At 38.1% G+C, this 14,949-nt stretch overlaps 1 protein-coding gene across 5 annotated transcripts in view; it reads left to right on the top strand.

The window, feature by feature from the left end:
• NPTN (neuroplastin) overlaps positions 1-14,949 on the top strand; it is a 69,718-nt gene that overhangs the window by 19,206 nt on the left and 35,563 nt on the right. The window lies entirely within an intron of this gene.

The following is a 14,949-nucleotide window of genomic DNA, read 5'->3' as shown; positions in this document are numbered from 1 at the left end:
GAATATGCACAAGATAGGCATACAGAGGTATGCTGTTAGGTCCCTGCCTGGAAAAGGATTGAAGTGCTGTTAGTTTTCGTCCTTAAGTGGGGGGAAATATTCAGTGTTTGGTGTTAGCAACCACTTTGGAGATCTGCCAGTAAGTAGAAATCTACTACTAAGTTTCAGTTTACTAGTTAGGAACACTTAAAACAATAGGTCACACAGTAATGCTAAGTACTTTTGAATTTCCATATAGGTAGTTTAGATGATTGGGGATGGATGTAAATTCATAAAGGCCTGACCTGGGAGCATTGATGAGGAAGAAGTAGAACCCACTGTGTGATAGTCATTTTACGATAAAATACTTCTGGGTTGCATACTGTATATAGGATGATATTTAGTTCTTGTCCATAGTAAACAAAATATTGCTGTCAGGCAAAATAGCGTAGTGTTTTGAACTCTGGAATAATAATTGCCAGGTTGTGCATCTTACTTCTGTGTATCTGTAGAATGGCAACAACAACTGTAAGCAGTAGACTGTATTTTAATGAAGTGAGTTAGACTATGTATTTTGCACTCTGCTTGACATATATAAATGATCAGTAAGGATTAGGTGCTGTTTTTTTTTTTTTTTAAGATTTTATTCATTTATGAGAGAGAGAGAGAGAGAGAGGCAGAGACACAGGCAGAGGGAGAAGCAAGCTCCATGCAGGGAGCCCGATGCAGGACTCGATCCTAGGACTCCAGGATCACGCCCTGGGCGGAAGGTGGCGCTAAACCGCTGAGCCACCCGGGCTACCCAGATTAGGTGCTATTACTATTATTATTTTTAAAGATTTTATTTATTTATTCATGAGAGACACACACACAGAGAGAGAGAGAGAGAGAGAGGCAGAGACACAGGCAGAGGGAGAAGCAGACTCCATGCAGGGAGCCCGACGTGGGACTTGATCCCGGGACTCCAAGATCACGGGCTGGGCCGAAGGCAAACACTAAATCGCTGAGCCCCAGGGATCCCCCAGATTAGGTGCTATTATAATGAATTTGTTTTCAGAGAAATGCAGTTAAATGTTAATGTTCTTTCCCTCATAAAGGATTTTCTTAAAGGTTATCTTTTCAAAGAAGAAATTTCTAGGCTGTTTGTTTTTGATTCTGGGAAGTTTACAGGGAAATCTGAATTTCCTTCTCTTTTGGGATAGATGATGGGTGGCATCATTACCTAATTTGGAAAAGAATGGGAAAGTTGCATTCCAACTGTAAAGTAAAATCTCAAATCAAAATCTGTTTTTATTTTTTAAAACCAAAAATCTATTTAAATTCAATTTTTATTCCCTTGCTTGTTAGTATTAATGGATGCATGGCAAGAAAACAAACTGGCATTAGGGATTTGATTTTTTTAAGTAAAAGTAACTTTTAGAGAGATCCCTGGGTGGCTCAGCGGTTTAGTGCCTGCCTTTGGCCAGGGGTGTGATCCTGGAGACCCGGGGTTGAGTCCCACGTCGGGTTCCCTGCATGGAGCCTGCTTCTCCCTCTGCCTGTGTCTCTGCCTCTCTCTCTATGTCTTTCATGAATAAATAAATAAAATCTTTAAAAAAAAAAAAAAAAGTAACTTTTAGGGCATCTTTGGTAAATTCAAATATACCATAGTCTAGTTTTCTACAATTTAGGATTCTGTTGATACTCAGAAAGATGACTGATATTGTGAAAAATTCCACTAATCTAAGAGATAGTTTCATTCATTATACTGCTCATTAACATGCTAATTGCTAGTACATTTTAAATTGTTAATTGGTTGAAATTTAATGAAAGGGTTTTATCTTTAATCCTCAGTTAATGAGAATTGTGTTTCACAACATTCTTTTAACAAATATTATTGACTTATTATATATACAACAAGGCATTGTGGGGATACAAAATTAGAGACCTATTCTTGTTTCCAAATAATTCACAATTATTAAAATATACTCTCACACAAGCACAGTACTGCCTTATGCATCTTCATGGATTCATAGAACTGCATGCATTTCAGTTTATTGACCACTTAAATTTATAGAATAGTAGCTATTATATTAGAAAAGACATTAGAAATCATCTATTTCCAATCTTATGATTATACAACTGAGGTTTCAGATTAAACATATATATTATTAAATGGAACAATTTCTGTACATTATTTATACTTTCCTTAAAGTTACAATTTAAATTGGTATGTCTAGCATTTTATTACCATTAAGTTTGGCATTCATTTCTGAAACACTATCAGAAATACATTTTAGAGAGTTAATACTAGCCTAATCTTGGCCTATTTTGTACCAGGGTTTGTAATTTTACTAGATATGATAATACTCTTGGACTACTAAATAGGGAACTACCTTTGCAATATTGGGTTTCAGTGATCTTTGTATACTCTCATTTAAAACCAAGGCCGTAGAGCTTGAATATCTGTGCATACTTTATAGTAAGGCAAGAGATTCTTGTTAATGGGGGAATTGTCTTAGCTAAGGATGATATAGAGACTAAATAATATTGAATGTAGGAGAATAGGGTTGAGGACTTACCAGTTGTGATGGGGGGAGACCCTAGAAATTTGGAGGTGCTTTGTAGGACTAGATATATTTAAATCTGAGGTATAGGTGTTTTAATAGAGGGGTTCTTGGAAAATTATTGCTCAGAGTTCTTGGGAAAAGTTTTTAAATCACAAATAATACTGTATTTAGAGTTGAAGTTTAATTGACCTGGAGTTTTATTCTGAAATAGCTCCATTCTAATTGCTTGATTTTACACTGCACAACCTCCAGGTTTCTCATTAGTAGATAATCATAATTCTCAATTGGTGCCTGTTGCCCCGTCACAATTATTCATAGCATCCCTTTTCACTCTTAAAAGTGTCCTGGTTTACTTGGTGATTTTTTTTTTCTTTTTTGTAAGTAGGCTCCATTCCCAGCATGGAGCCCAATACAGGACTTGAACTCACGACCCTGAGATCAAGACCTGAGCTAAGATCAAGAGTCAGACACTCCAAAAAAAAAAAAAAAAAAAAAAAAGTCAGACACTCTACTGACTGACTACCCAGTGCCCCAAAAGTGTTCTGGTTTAGATAATAAATTTTGTGGTTGCCTTATCCATAAGTGTAATATCTGCCCTTGGGTACTTAATATGATGAAGGTATATGAAATGTCTTCCTGTGTCAGGTAATATGTTTTTCCCTAAGCTAAGAGATTTCTGTTTAGTGGAGTTAGGAGGGCATTGGTAAAGATAGTCTCATGGGAAGTCTGGGTGATCTCAAGGTTTTAGGTGATTTATAGGCTAGAAAAGAGCCCTGTGTTTTCTGTGCTTGCATCAGAAACACAAGATGGGTGCATATCACTTAGCTTCTCTGGGCTAAACTAAATTCTCATTGTTCAGAGGTAGTTTTGCATTTATGTGTCATTAAAAAAAATTTATCAGCAATCAGGCATGTGGGTGGCTCAGTTGGTTGAGTGTCGGACTCTTGGTTTCAACTCAGGTCATGATCTCATGGGTTGTGGAGTTGAGCCCCGAGTCAGGCTCTGTGCTCAGCGAGGAGTCTGGTTGAGGATTCTTTCCCTCTGCCCCTCCCCCTACTCACATGTTCACATGTGTGTGTTCACATGCATGCGTTCTCTCTCTCAAATCTTTATAAAAAAATTTATCTGCAATCAGGTACTAAATGGCAAGGGCAAACACATCTTAGTACATGATTATAAGTATTTTTCAGTTAGTATATTTAATTATTTTTAATGGGCTTTATTTTTTAAAGCGGTTTAGGTTCATAGCAAAATTAAAAAGTACAGAGAAGTAACTGTATATCCTCTGCCCCCGCCCACACATAGAGCCTTTTCCACTAACACCATTCCATCAGAGTGGTATATTGCTTACAATCCGTGAACCCACATTGATACCACATTATCACCCAAAGTCCATAGTTTAATTAGAGTTGATTCTAAGTGTTGTACATTCTAGGGGTTTGGGCGCATGAAATGACCTATATCCATCCATCTTTGTAGTATATAGAATAGTTTTGCAGCCCTAAAAATTCAGTGTTCCATTTGTTCATCCTTTCTTTCCCTCCGCCTTAGCCCCTGGCAGTTTGATCTTTTTATTGTCTCCACAGTTTAGCCTTTCCTACCATGTCATATAGTTGGAGTCATAAAGTATGTAACCTTTTCAGATTGGCTTCTTTACTTAATAATGCATTTAAGGTTCCTCTGTGTCTTTTCATAGTTTGATAGCTCATTTCTTTTTAACACAGGAATATATATTTAATTTTAATAAAGTGTTCATGATACTCTTTCTGAACAGTCTTAGTAAATTCCACAAGTAGGATTTTAATTCTTTTTTAAAGATTTATTTATTTATTCATGACAGACACAGAGAGAAAGGCAGAGAGACACAGGCAGAGGGAGAAGCAGGCTCCTCGCAGGGAGCCTGATGTGGGATTTGATCCTGGATCTTGGGATCACGACCTGAGCCAAACAAAGGCAGGCGCCCAACTGCTGAGCCACCCAGGTGTCCCAGATCTTTAATTCTTTTGACAGCAGATTGAATGTATGTTAAATTCCCATTAACGGGGTTAAAATTGCTTGTTGCTTTAAGAATTTGTACTGTGGCTCCCCTCTTCCCTGTTTAAACATAAAACTTTTCTTCATATTGTATTGCCCCTTTTGGAGATGCAGCTGAAATTCCAGGAATGAACTATAGCTATGTAAATTGTTGAGAAATTGAGAGAAATATAGATCTTCACGAAGTATGTAATACCAAATATTCCTTAGACCCTATTGCTTAATCTTACCATAGAAATAATTTTGCCATTGTCATGACAAAGTAGTGGGAAAGCTTGCAATTTCAGTACAGTGTCAATATGATTAATTGGTGAAGGAATAAAATTTGTCTCATTTCATAACTCATTTTTAAAAATTCAGAATAAGACTGTTTTACTGAATATCTTTAGTTTTTTAAATTGCGAGACCATCAGAGTCTAGATGGAGTAGGGGAATTCCCTATTCTAGGCTATTGTCAAAGCGGAGACTCTTGGTCATTTGCCTGTGTGTTATTGTCTTTATTTTCCAAATTCATGTCTGGTTAATCTTTATAGAAATATTGAAGAGGGGATGCCTTGGTGGCTCAGTGGTTGAGCGTCTGCCTTTGGCTCAGGAGGTGATTCTGGAGTCCTGGGATCAAGTCCCACATCAGGCTCCCCACTGGGAGCCTGCCTCTCCCTCTGCCTGTGTTTCTGCCTCTCTCTCTCTGTCTCTCTCATGAATAAATTTTTTTTAATTTTTTTTAAAATTTATTTATGATAGTCACACACAGAGAGAGAGAGAGAGAGGCAGAGACATAGGCAGAGGGAGAAGCAGGCTCCATGCACCGGGAGCCCGACGTGGGACTCGATCCCGGGTCTCCAGGATTGCGCCCTGGGCCAAAGGCAGGCACCAAACCGCTGCGCCACCCAGGGATCCCTCTCTCATGAATAAATTAAAAGAAAGAAATATTGAAGAGGACCAGAAGGCGAGGAAAAGAACATAAGCATTGCAGTATGTCATGGAAAATAGGAGCTACATTCCTGGTGATTCCCCCCCCCCCCCCATTCACTTGTTCTGTGGCATATTGGTTTTGTTTCCAGTACTTTACTGCAGAGTGTAGGGTCATAGTTGGTTTAGTGTTGGGCTTTGGGCTGAGATTCCATACATTTTCCTTGTCAAAAGTTGAGAAAATTTGGTTGAGATTAAGTATTAGCTTCTGCCCAAGAAAAAATGTTTCCCAAGATAATCTTTGGAACTGGGATTCCTGGGTGGCTTTGCCATTGAGTATCTGGTTTTGGTTCAGGACATGATCCGGGGTGCTGGGATTGAGTCCTGCAGCAGGCTCCCTGCAGGGAGCCTGCTTCTCCCTCTGCCTATGTCTCTGCCTCTCTCTGTGTGTCTCTCTCATGAATAAATAAATCTTAAAAAAAAAAAAAATCTTTGGAACCAAATAGGTGCTGTTTTTATCAAAGGTTAAGGATTTTTTTGTAAACATGAATGGCATTAGGTATTGTCCTCAAGGAAAGTTGCTATTACTTTGGGGGCTTCTGGCATGGATCCTGTGCCTTGTATCTGAGTCATTAGCAGGAAGAACATGAGAAGACCCTTCTTTTATATCTTCCAAACCAAAATAATAAATTATTTACCTGACCTTATTAGAAGTTGTCCAGATAGCGGAAGGGAATTAATTCCTATTTTGGTGTATTTTATCCTAGCAAAAGTGTATTGCATTCAGTGGTGAATCATTTGGAAAGAAGTGTAATTATGTAGAAAGTTCCATTCTCAGTTCCTTTTTCATCCTCCCTGAGTGAGCTCATCTCCTCCCTTGGCTTCAACTTCCATCTAAGCTGATAATTCCCAAGTGCGTATTTCCAGCCTCCACCTCTCTTCTGAATAACAGATCCATATTTTTAACTACATCTGAACATCTCACCAGCATAGCTTATCCTGTATATATCTCCAAAGCCAACTCTCAGTTCGTCTTCCTTTTCCATTTACAGTATCACTCTTCACCCTGTGGTCAACAATTTTTGTTGATTCATTCCCTTAAACATTTCTTGCATCCATCACTTTCTCACCATTTCTACAGCTACCCTTACTTAGTTCAGACTCATGTTTTTTGTTTGGACTATCAAAGGAGTTTTCTAACTCCTTTCTTCTAATCTATCCATTATACTGCCACCAGTCAGGCCAGTCACACTGCTTGTTCTATAGTAAAAAGCCCAGGCTTCTTAGCCTGTAGGAGGCTTGTCATTCTCCCTAAACTGTGAGGTTTTGAGGTTATAAACTGTCTCATTTTCCTGAGTAGCATGAGTACTTAACAGGTGCTTGGATATAAAAGCACTCAGAAAATGATGATTTTTTTTTTCCCCCAGCTGTATCTAGAATCGTTACGCCACTGTTCAATGCAGTGCTTATAACTGTTTCCTCTTGCTTACAGCAAGACCATCTCCCCTCTCCCCACAACTGACAAGGCTAGACAGATTTCATGCATAAGTTTTCTGTGCATTTATCAGCCCTGTCCCGCAGCAAAATTAGCTATTTCTTCTATGTTCCCGTGGTCTTTTGTAATCTGTTGTAGAAGTAGCTATTATCATTTGTATTGTATTTTGGTTATTTTTCTGTGTCATGTCTTAAAGATTTAGCTCTCTTTATTTAGGAACAAAGTTTATTTTAATTATCCCTGTGGGGACTCCTGGGTGGCTCAGCGGTTGAGCATCTGCCTTTGGCTCAGGGCATGATCCCAGAGTCCTGAGATCGAGTCCCACAAATGGGAGCTTCCTGCATGGAACCTACTTCTCCCTCTGCCTATGTCTCTCTCTCTCTCTCTCAGTCTTTCATGAATAAATAAAATCTTTTTTAAAAAATTTATCCCTGTGTAGTCTTTAGTAAATAAGCACTCAAAAAAGGTAAATTGAATTAAAAGCATGCTTACAATTTATAGATTGAGAACTGGAACAAAGACAAGATAAAAGCCGTTATTAATGAAGTCCTAGTATTATGTGCTGCTAAAGTGAGCATAAGTCATAGTGAGTGATACAGTTTTTTAGCAACCATTTTTTGCCATATTCGCTCTTTTGGTTATGAATCAGACTCCGCTTCTAGGAGAGTAATTATATGGCTTCAGAAACATCTGTGTGGCTCCTATGCTCATATTTCTCTTCCATTTGAAAAAGCTGAAAAATTCAACAGTTTCACATTAAGACATTAGTTGTCAAAATGTGGTCTGTGGACCAACAACACCAGTATCACCTGAGAACTTGTTTGAAATGCACATTCCCAGGCCCTACTTCAGACCTATTGAATCAAAATCTTGGGATGGGGCCTAGCATCTGTGTTCTAACAGATGATTGTGATGCATAATAAAGTTTAAGAATAGCTGCTCTAGGATACTGCCATCTAAGAAAAGTTTTGCTTTTGACATAAAGTTTCCAGTGTGGTTTCTAATATAAGCTATTTATGCTTTGGAAATAATTCATCAGAAGAGAAGACTAGGACTATATTACCTAACATTCTGGGATGTGATTCAAAGATAGAATATCCCTATGTGCAAACTATTTGACTCTGGTTTCTGGGAATGGCTGTTTAAAAGAAGGCAGGTTTCAGGATGCCTGGGTGGCTCAGCAGTTGAGCGTCTGCCTTCGGCTCAGGGCATGACCCCGGAGTCCCAGGATCGAGTCCCGCATCAGGCCCCCTGCATGGAGCCTGCTTCTCCTCTGCCTGTGTCTCTGCCTCTCTCTTTCTCTCTGTCTCTGTCTCATGAATAAATAATCTTTTTAAAAATTAAAAAAAAAAAGAAGGCAGGTTTCCTACCTCTTTCAGTTAAGCTCTCTTCTAGATTATATCCAGACTATCAGCTTGCACTGCTTGTGTTCATTGTCATTCTCACAGGGGATATATGATGATGAAAGAATGAGATGAATTGTATTACCCTCAGAGGAATGAGCTGAATTGTGTTATATTTAACATTTAAATCCTGATTGGATATTGTCAGGGACAGAAAGTGAATTTGTTACCACAAGTTCTAATGAATCTACAGATACCCAGGTGGCTCAGTCAGTTGAGCATCTGACTCTTGGTTTCAGCTCAGGTCATGATCTCAGTTGTGAGATCCAGCCCGGTTGGTGTTGGGCTCCACACTCCATGGGAAGTCCACTTGAGATTCTCACTTTCTCCCTCTGCCCCTCCTCCCACTTGTGTGCTCATGCTCTCTCTAAAATAAATAAATCTTTTTTTAAAAAAAGTTATATTGAAAATAAATATCTTTTAAAGAGTTAAAACAAAAGTTATATTGAATCTATAGGCAAGTGAATTTCACAGAAAAGATTGTTTTCATTTTGCCTTTAATAAATCCTAACTGGGAAAAATAAATAAATAAATCCTAACTGGAGGGTCAACTGAGGCATGCTCTGTACTGTTCCCCACCACCACCACTCAAAAATATTGTTTTTGGCCTCAAAGTTCCATTTTGGTGTAGTTCTAGATTGGCTCATAGCTATTTTTGCCAGTCTGTTGGAATAAGAGAATTTTTATGAGCATTTGCTGAAATATATGAGGGCTTCACTGTTTGAAGCCAGACCTTTCATTAAGAACACCTTTGCGATACAGCTGATTTATATTCATTTGTCTATTTGTTTTGCTAGCCATTAAAAATCAAGCATTTTTCCTTTGTATACTAGCAGCTTGAGTACTATTTGTGGAGTTAAGTAGATTTCCTAAAGTTTTTTAAGAAGACTAACTTGATAGCAGTTTGTGGCTATTGTATTTTTCCCCTTGAACCCTTCCTTAGTTTTTAAAAACTAAGGTTATAGTCATTTTGATATCACAGTCAAAATGAGACCTGATCAATTATATATAGCCTCATTTTCTTTATTCAAGATTAAATTAAAATGCCTCTTTCCTTCTTGGAGTGTGGAGGAAATGTTAGTCCCAAGGAGTGTCTTTAATAATGAAGCTCTTTATTTCATACCTGTAAAAGACTTAAGTAGCCAAGATTTTCTGATAAATATCATATAAGCAAAGGTTTCAATCTGTTAGAACCCTTTCAAGGACATTCAGGGTCATAGACTGGTATTACTGAGCCCCTGGAGCATATTATATATACATGAAGAAATGCAAGATGGGACCAAAATTCTAAATTTTAGTATTAATTGCTGGCAACTCTGTTTAATGTCATTTCCTATTTAAAACATCTTTAAATTCTTTGGGTCAGTGGTTTTCAATGACTTTTATTCTTTTGGAAAGTTGAAAAATTAAGAAAAAGTACAGTAGACAACCTGTCTTACCCATGGGCGAGTTTTAGAACACCCAGGACAGATTTAAAGTCATCCTTTGTTACAGACTGGAATGCTTGCATAAAGTGGCCATCTATATTATTACATTTACAGCCATATAGGTTACAAAGTAATTTTACATACCATTGTTCATGTGAACTTCACCATGACCTTATGAAGAAGGTAGGGGTTATTATCCTCAGTTTTCAGATGAGGAGATTGAGGTTGAAGAAGTTGAAGAATCCAGTCTAGATGTAAACCATGCCTCATTTCCCTGTAAGGCAGCTCTCAGCTTACTAGATATAGACCCTTATCTGTTCACTCATTCAGTAGCCGTACAGTTGAGACACAGATGTCTGATCTGGGGTCTGGGACACCCCTGTATTACAGGCAAAATTTTGTTTATATTTTCTGAGATGGCCCATAGCTTCTTTTTATCATACTTCTAACCTTTTTTTTTTTTTTTTTAAGTCACTGACTTTTAGACCCATGGATCTAGGTAAATCATGCTTGTTTAGTCTATCAGTGGGAATTGACAACAGGACTGAATGAAAATCCTTGTTGTTGTTTTGAAAATCCTTGTTGAAGGTCAGTCATATCAGATGCGTATCTCTTCTCTGTCCTAAAATAACATTTGCATAGAGCTTTACAGTTTGCAGAACTCTTCCATATAAACTCCATGACTTTCACAACTACCCCATAAAGAAGATGGTGTCATTCCCGTTTGAAGAAATCGTTTAGCGTTAAGAGAATTTAAGGTGTGGAGATACTGACTCAAAAGCTGACACTGTTAGAATGAAATTAAACTTAATCTGACCTGGTCCAAAATCCCAGAACTACCATTTTATCTTACATTTTGTGAATTCACAGTTTGACTTGCCCAGTGTTCAGTATCTTCCTATATATCATTATTGCTAAACAGCTTGATTTGTAATCAGTAGGTCTATACTTTTTTTTTTTTTTTTTTTAAGGAGAATCTTATACTGCCTCTTTCTATTCTCATTACTCTTGGGCTTTCCACATTTTCATATCTCAGATTTAATGGTTTATAACTCTAGTAACATTTGCAAAGTCCTTGAGTCCATGCTGCTACTATCATTTCTCCACATTCTAGTTTGCTTTAAAGATAGGAAAAAATGAAGAATTCCTTTCTTTTTCATTGCTTTCTGCAATCTCTTTCCATTCTGGTTCTAATTTTATTTTAAAGGTTAATTTTTTATTGTTTCTTGAAGTTGGATTCTAATTTAGAACTCATTTTGGATGTAACATTTCTGCTTCCCAGCCCTGTTGTGGAGCAGTGCTGAAGGCTACTGCATGTGGCTTGTTCAGCATTATTTCTGTGGAGACATGATAATTAACGTTATTGAGTGCTTACTATGTACCAGGCACTGTTTTAAGCTGTGTTATTTCATTTAATCCTCACAATAACACTAGGTGGTTGCTACTATTCTTAGCCTCTTTTTACAGATTAGGAGAAGCTCACAGAGGTTAGGTCACTTGCCTGAGGTCATAGTTAGTGATGGACCTCCAGACAATCTGATTTTAGAGTTTGCAAACTGGATTTCCTTACTTCTTCAAAGCAGAAGGCTAGCTAAAATACTGAGTAATAAATAAAATCTTAAAAAAAAATGCTGAGCAGATTTCTTTAGCCACTTTGGTGGTATACTTTCTAAATAAAGGGTGGGCCTTGGCATAGAAACTAGTGATGAGGACAGTCCTAAACCTTGTCATGTATGCCTGATAGAGGTAGCTATGAAAAGAATAGGTTTGATTTTGGGAAATGCTTTGTAATTGCTGCCATTTCTACCTACAGGTCAGACTAATCCATGAGATCAGACCCAGATACTTCCTTCCTGCTGCAGAAAATGAGGTTATCCCATTTTCATCCACTCCCAGGGCCTCAGGCCTGCCTTACCCTTGATGGTTACACACAGAATGATTGCATATGGATTTATGACTTGTCTTTTTGTTATGAAATAGTGATAATAATTCTTGAATTAACAGTAAGGATAGGCAATATACTACAAGGTATACACAGCCTTGTAGCAGTTCACAGTTATTTAAACAGATTTGAAATATGGTGCCTATAACCACGTTAGAGATCAGCTTGTTTTGCTCAATCTTTTTTCGGGTAATATGATAGGAGAGTGTTTGGGGTGAGGTGGAGGGGAGAGAAATGTTTTCTTGTTCTTGGCTGTCATTTTCTCTTTATTAGGCATGAAGGAGACAACAGCATGAGCCACCCACAGGGAATTAGTAGTAAACAGGGGCTTGAAGCGAACAGCTGTTTAAAAAAATAAATAAATAAAAAGTGACAAAAGCAGGCTAGATTTAAAAGCCTGGCCCTGGCAGTAGTCAGCTGAGAGAGAGAGGGAGAGAAGTTACTCTCATTACCTGTTCAGTGATTATTACCCTAGAGGTAAGTGAGAATTTCAACTGTAAAAATCAGTAATGGTCTCAGGTCCTGTGTGGAATTAGGTTAGCTTTTTTGCTTCCTTAGGGCATATGTAAAAGCAGTTTTCTTGGGATTGGGCTCAACTTGCTCTTCTGTGTTCCCTTTTTCTTCTCACCCGCTGCTACATATCTACACATCCAGTTTTTCCTGCCAGAGAGCTCCTCCTTTTCTCCGGCTGCTAGCCCCAGCTGTCATCTTCGCTTCCCATCTCCCATCCCCCATCCCCAGTTATGCAATTTTACATTACTGTTTTCCCGGTTTTACTGTATTCGTTTTTTATACTGTGCTTGCTGTCCTCCTCCAACCCCAGCTTCTAGTCTTTTCTTTCCCCCAAACCTGTGACCACCTTTCAGCTTCCTTTATCATTGTTGAACTGAATGCTCTTTATTAGTTCTTTCTCAAATGTATTTGAGATCTGAGCTCAGTTACATGTTATAGTGGGTAGAGATGATGATGGGGAAGAAGGGATAGGAGGTATTTTTTCTGAAATTCAGGCTTTTCCCAAAATATTGGATGGGCTTTAACCTGGAGATCAAACAGATGCTCCTCGTGGCCTCCCAACTTTAGGCAGTCCTGTGCTCTCATGTTGAGGGCACATACTTGATTGAAAGCACTTGGTGATGAAAGGCAGGGCAGTGAGTCAGGCTCTGAGCTGTCTGCCCCCTCTTGCTGCAGGCTGGCTCTTCTCTTCTCCTGAATTGGAGCTAATTTTGGATGGATAATGAGGTAGATGGTTGCTAATAACTTTCCTTTGCTAATTGTGATTTCACAATACTTTGTAGAGATGTTTTTTGTTTTTCTCTTTTCCCTGCTGCTAGGAGGAGAAATGGATTTTTGATGCATATTCAGCTATCAAGGAATCCTTTGCTTGTTTTTTTAAGAGGCAGTACAGTTTAATGAAAACCATAGACTAAGCTGAAGATCTGCATTCTGATCCCATTTTGGCTCAGGATTAGCTACCTAAGCAATCTTGGGCAAGTCCTGAACCTTTCTCTGAGTCTGCCCTATGAACCTTGTGAAACTATGTGAATGAAATATGATGTGATGCATGTGAAAGCACTTTGTAAACTGTTCAGTTTTATAAAAATTTAGGTACTGCCCTTTGTTAATTGCCTCACTGATCACAATACCAGAGAAATGCATCTAATGTTCTTAAACTCTTCCTTCCTGTGAAACCAGTCTTCTCAAGAGTAGGGGGATGAAATAATCAGAACTAGGGGGCAGTCTTGCTTCTGTGCCATCCATTCTTCTGTTTCCTCACTTTTTCCCTCTGCTGTCCAACACACACATACACCATTGCTTAGGGAACTCTTTGATCCTGTGCTTCTTTATCTTTATTCTTTACTAGGATTATAATTTTAAGGAGTTAGTAATCACTGTGAGCTGCACATTCCAATGGACAGGTCCTTTTTGTAGTCAGAAATTGTTAATTTATTACATTTAAGTAGTCGCAAAAAGTATCTTTAACTTTTAAATAACTACAAAAACCTTTTTCTAACCTAGTAAGGGATATTGACCACAGTCATGGAAAGTATTACAAGACCATGCTTTGGTTTTGGGTACACCTGGATTCCAGGCCAGTCTCTATTAGCTTGTGACTGTGGGCAAAGTACTTAACTTTTTTGGACCTTAGTATCATATAGGACTATTGTGAGGATTAAATGAGATAATATGAAGTGCTTAGCACATTGGTTAACATATGACACGTACTTAGAAAATGTTAACCTGTTGATGCACATGGCTAATAATAATAGCTTCCAAAGAACACGTTTATTAGTGTTTTAAAGGATATTAAATCTTGCTTTTAGATAAGTTTGCTTAAATACACATCATATAATTTACTAATTCAAAGAACACTTATTTTTGACTCAGTCCCATTTTCCTGTATGCAGATAGAAAATTAAACTAAATCAGATCAGCATTCCTTCCTCCTTAGAAGTGAGTCTTGCCTACGGTTGGCAGTGCCAGGTTGAGTGACTTGATTGGTTCTTTGCGGTGGGAATTGTGTTCAGGCTGTTTCTCAGCTATCTTTGAATTGTATACTATTGGGATTTGAGATTCCATTGGAATTGGGTGGGTTCTTGGGGTTCTGGACATACTTGCAGGCATTCCTTTTACATTAGCATAGTCAGCAGATTGATAAAGAGGCTTAAATGTCAGCCTGTATTTCAGAAGGGGAAAAAATACAAAACAAACCCACTAACACATTTGTAGAGCATGATCAAGTAGATGGGCCCTGATTTACTGTGGTTCAGCTTAAAACTTTTCAACTTTATGATGGTGCAAAAGTGATACATATTTAATAGAGACACCATATTTTGAATTTTGAATTTTGTTCTTTTCCCAGGCTAGCAGTCTGCAGTCCGTTCCTCCCTCATGGTGCTGGGCAGCAGCAGCAGCAAGCTTCAGCTCCCAGTAAGCCATGATATCATGAGAGTAAACAACTGGTACACTTAACAATCATTCTGGATTCATACAGCCATTCTGTTTATTTTCAGTACAACATTCAGTAAATTGCATGAGATAGTCAACACTTAAGAAATAGGCTTTTTGTTACATAATTTGTCCAACTGTAGGCCTACGTAAGTGCTCTGAGCACAGTAGACTTGTTAGTGATGTTCTATAGGTTAGGTGTATTAAAGGGATTTTTGACTTCAGAAAATGTCAACTTACAATGGCTTTATCAGGATGTAACCCC

The sequence above is a fragment of the Canis aureus genome, chromosome 32, assembly GCF_053574225.1.
Source record: "Canis aureus isolate CA01 chromosome 32, VMU_Caureus_v.1.0, whole genome shotgun sequence".
Taxonomy (NCBI): domain Eukaryota; kingdom Metazoa; phylum Chordata; class Mammalia; order Carnivora; family Canidae; genus Canis; species Canis aureus.
Note: the sequence above shows the minus strand (reverse complement) of the source record. Positions and strands in the feature narration are given on the sequence as shown.